We start from the raw sequence: 5,441 nt of genomic DNA, 5'->3' as shown, positions 1-5,441 counted from the left end.
TTACCACCATGCTAAGGAATCTTCATTGTAGTTTTATTTGATTTTTCTCTTCATATCTTCTAAGAATAGTTTTGATTCAAGCTCTACATCTTTCTGGTGTAAAACTATCTTGAGGAATTTTGTTTCCTATGGTTGAAGGTTTTTCTTTGTTCTTATTTGAATAATTGTTTTTTCAAAACTTTCTAAAATCCTTTATTTTTGGGCGTAGAAGTTTTTCTCACACTTGCTGAGAAACGGGATTGACATTTTTCTGTAAATGCATCTCTTAGTCTCTGAATTATGATATTGTGATCACATGGTGTTATGAACACTATTCTTATAGTCTCGTTTTCTTGAGTATAAGATTTAAACATTTGTAGAAAATTAATTCCTGACAAGAACTCTTCTCTCGTATAATGAAAGTAAATCGGTGGTATTTTTACCTTGTACCAAGATGTTTATCATGCATCTCTAATTATGATTTATACCTTTTTAATTTCTTTGAATAAAAATAAGATTCTCTTTGAGAAATCTCGTCCAAATATTTGGGATAATTCTTCCTCTAATTTTTTGGAAATATTCCTCGTTTCGTTGCACGAATTCTAACTCCTGAATCAATATAAACAACAAAGTACTCTGCTTTATATTGTTCGTATAACATCATCACTGAGATGTATATCGAGAATGGACTTGTGGTAATTTAATTTTCCACATTCGATATTCTTTCATGAATTACATTCCATTATCGATTCATTTCCATGGTTTGTGTTACTCGAGAAACTATAATACAATAACCTATTGGTTAGGTTCTTTTCCTGGAATTCCTTTCATATGAACCTCAAATTCTCCGATGTTTATCATTCTTGGGTAGGTTCTTATCATATGTTGTTTTAAATAGTATATGGTATTATAAGGGAATTGATTTCTTTGTATTATAATATCAAATACTATTTCGACATCTATCCATTCTTTTGGTCTTCTATGCTTTCCTATCTTTGAAAATCTTTTTGGTGCTGGTTGGGTTTCTTGGACATATGTTTTTTCTTACCTATGACTTGTGATTCTATATCTTTGAAAATATAGTCTTTTTGGTTTCAGTCTAAGACTTTTATTTCTTTGTAGAATTGGCTAGTCTTGGATATGGATATCTGTTTCCTGAGGGAAACTCTATTTTTCTAGATAAATTGCTAAGTTTTTTTTTCAAATATTTCTGGTAATTAAATAAACTAATTTCTAATAAATAATTCTAAATAACGTGCATTAGAGAGAGCATATGAAACATGATAGGTAATAGAATATGGTTTATTACTTTATTTCGTCAACATTTGTTCCTTGAAGTTTTGATACAATGTCGAGGCTAAGCTGAAATCTCGATCTGCAATAATATAGGCAATTCTTGGATAAATTACTCATATAATTTTTTCTACACAGATATTCTCTGACATAACTCCCAGTATCGAATCAAAAATTACACATTTTTCTATCATATATAGCAATATCAATTGGTGAATAAATCTCTTCTTTATAAATAGCTTTATCATGATTTGGAATGCGCCAATATGAATCCAAGACATTGTTCGTACTACTTCTGGCTTGAATTTCTGTAATTTCCTCTTTTATTTCTTCAAAATGAATTAATTGCATCTCCATTTGATCGTAAGTTCCATTGGATTTCTATTTCCCTTATGGAAACCTTATAAATTAGATGATTGTTTTTGTTTTTTAGGTCAAGATTTACTAAGAACTTCTCTACCTATCCTAAACAAAATCTTTGATATCTCTCAAGGCTAGGGTTTTTTCTCATGATCTTTTGGACCATATTATGAGATATATTTATCTATCTAAAGAAACCAGACAAATCTTAATTTTTTTCATGTTGAAACACTTTGTCTTCAGCTGGACTCAGACTTTGTCTTACTATTAGATTCTTAAGGAATATCCTCAAATTGGTATACCTGAACTAGGTCTTTGTAATAAATAGCTTCTTCAATATCAGAAGTTGGTTCAAAGTTCCTTATTACCTTTCTATTTATGGACACTTGGTTGAAATGTGACTTTTTACTCCACATGTCCAGCAATTTTCATATTTAAAACTTTCATTAACTCTTGTGTGAATTCTTTTGAGATTTTTCTTGTTTGTGTTTGTCTTGTGCTTCGAGAGGAGTTTCATACATAAGAAGATATCCTACTTCGTGATGATCCACTTCTTTGTCCAGATTTGTAAGATATGACTTTTTGTCTAGATCATACTGTTCTTGTTTTGCAAGAATTTCTTTATCTTTTCACACTTTAGGCATAAAGAGGAGATCTAAAGTTCTTCTTTTTCTGTGTTTGCAAGAATTTATTCATTTTACATCTTAATTTTTTTTATTTCTTTTGAAGTTATGCCAAATTGCATCATTTTTCTAATTTTTCATTAAGAAAATATGCTATTCTAATCAGAGTATCTGAATTGCCAATGATGCATTCCCTTATTAGCATTTATCTCCAGGGCTTGACATTTTGACGAAGAAAATTTGCATTGTTGTGCTTTGTTTGACTCCTGAATTCTATCTATATTTAGTAAATAATATAATATTTTCATCCAATAACAGATGTTATGTAATTCAAGGTTATAAAGAGGTTGAATATATTTCTTTGTCTTACATGTGTCTTGACTATTGAAATAATCTACCCCTATAAATTGTGTTTCAAATATGGTAGACATTCTTCCAGCAATCTCGCTAAGAGAATTTCTTGCTAAGACTGACTCTTTAGTCTCTGCCAAATTAATGTCCCAAGAGATTTTAGTTGATCCCATAAAACTCATTTATAAAAGTTTAATGAATAATTATCTGTTGAGATCAAGTACTCTTGCTGCTATTCCCATAGTTGATGTCAAGTGATTTTCTCTATTTTTGAAGTCAAGTACATCAATATTAAACATAACTGTGTAAAGAAGCATTGGTTCTAGAACATTAACTACAACAAAAATGGCTTTTCGCAGCGCGCAAATTCGCTTTTCGCAGCGCATATTGCACGCTGCAAAGTTGCAAGCTGTTGAAAGTTCAAGATTATCCGCGGCGTGCATAAGCACGCCGTTAATACAAACTATTATTCGCGGCCCGCCTACGCACGCTGTTATTAGTCATAGAATAACCGTCGCTAATTAGCGACGGTTTTAACATTCCGTCGCTAATATTAGCGACGGATTTTATTTAAATTCCATCGCTACGTAGCGACGGGATATTTTAAAAGACCGTCGCTATATTGAGACGGTGTTTCAAAAATCCCGTCGTTAATTAGCGACCGAATTAAAATAAAATCCGTCGCTAATCTTGTTATTACAATAAAAAAAATTACGTTTATAATTTAATAAATCTTAAAAAAATGTACACTATAATAACAATATTCATCATAACTAACACTTAAAAATTTACAAAAAATTAAAACAAAAAAACGTATTTTAAATCGAAATTTAAAAAAATTGAAACAAAAAAACGTACCTTAAATCGAAATTTAAATTGCTTGAGAGAGAAAAATTTTAATTGTTATGAAGTAGTGTGGTAAGATATGGGTCGACTGGTGATATTTAAAGACAATTTGCGACCGTTTTGGTTTTACCGTCGCTCGTAGCAACGGTTTTATATTAAACCGTCGCTAATGGCGACGGTTTTTAATTTGTCGCTTATAGCGACGCAATTTTACCGTCGCTATTAGAGACGGTTTTAAGTTAACCGTCGCTAATTTGAATTTTGCGAGGTTGTATTAAACCGTCGCTAATTTTAGCGACGGTTTGAAAGAAACCGTCGCTAATATAAATATTGCGTCGGTTTTCAGAAAACCGTCGCTAAATATTAACGGCGCACATTTACATGCACGCTGTCGTTTATATAATTTTTTAACGGCACACATACACGCACGCTGCGGATATTAAGCACGCCGCGGATAAGTAATATCCGCAGCGTTCTTTTTAAGCACGCCGTTAATACTTTCAAGTGCAATAATATCAACAGCGCACATATGAGTGCACGCCGTTAAAAGTAATATTCGCAGCGTGCTTTTAATGCACGCCGTTGATGACGTGCTGCGGAAAATCATTTTTCTTGTAGTGATTATTTCTATATGGTGTTTGGTGCAAGAGAATTTTTTATTCATTATTGACTTTATTCTAGCTGGTTTTGCTTCTACACCAACCTAGAAATCACTTTGGGGTTCTCTCATGTTTGTATCATAGGATCCCACACGTTTTATACGTGGTTATTGATAAGGTATCGTATTAACTACGGATTGGTCGCCCTCATTTGTGTTCATTTTCAAATCTACGACCTCGAGGTCTGCAAAAAACTCTGCAAGGCTTCGGTGATCAAATCTCTCAAAAAAGAAAATAATATGATGAAAACCATTTGTGTTCATTTTCAAATCTACGACCTCGAGGTCTGCAAAAAACTCTGCAAGGCTTCGGTGATCAAACCTTTATATGGTTTTCATCATATTATTTTCTTTTCTGAGATGGATTTTATAAGAGTATCATTTTCTCGTCGTCGGTTAAATGTTTTTGCACTTTTTTGGCCTTCTCTCTTTGATGTAATGAGTATTTGGTACCAAAAAGGGGTGATAACCTTCCTCCCACAATCTTATTGCTAGAACTGTGTTGGTGTTCTATGCTTAATTTGGATCCTTATTTGAATATCCTTCAAGGCTTCAAGAATTTCTCCTTGTTTCTTAAAGATATCTTCAATTTTTTGTTGTTTATAATATATCTGAATGCCAAAATTTTGTAACGTCATTTGGATTTCTCTAATATATCCTGAGATTTTAGAGGAATTTGAGACTATTTCTAGGAGTATAGTATTTTGAATAATATTTTGTCTTAGTAATCTGATATGTTCCTAATTGCTCATGTTGTCTAACCTTTGTTATATCTCCTTGTTTTAAATATTTCAAAATATTGAAATAAATCTTGAAAATAATAAATCTCGAACGTATATTCGGATTTATCATTTGAAAAATATCTCCTCCTCGAACATTTAAGTACATAATAATAATAATAATAATAATAATAATATGTCTGAAATCTTGAACCTATACCATTTTCGAGTCATTTTCTAATAATTATTAAATCAGAGTTATTTTGGAAATTTTTTGAAACTATTTATGTTTGAAGGACTAATTAAATTCGACATTTTCCTATGAAATAATTGATCGAAGATGATCTTCATGATTAACATATATCATACTGAAAATATATTTTTAAAAATATATATAAAAATAATGTTTTTCGAATGGTTTAATTAGGATATTCAGAACATTTAATTACCCAAAATACAAGCAAATTAGTCAAAGCAATTTTGTGGTTTGATTCAGTCAGAAATTTCTAATTTCATCTTGTCAAGCTCACGCGTTTAAGAAGTCAAAGTCTTAATTTCATTGATATCCCATTCTACACTTTCTCTTTTCCAACTTTTTCGAAAATTTCTCAT

Source organism: Primulina huaijiensis, chromosome 6 (genome assembly GCF_012295235.1).
Source record: "Primulina huaijiensis isolate GDHJ02 chromosome 6, ASM1229523v2, whole genome shotgun sequence".
NCBI classification, from domain to species: domain Eukaryota; kingdom Viridiplantae; phylum Streptophyta; class Magnoliopsida; order Lamiales; family Gesneriaceae; genus Primulina; species Primulina huaijiensis.
This window is presented reverse-complemented; position numbering follows the sequence as displayed.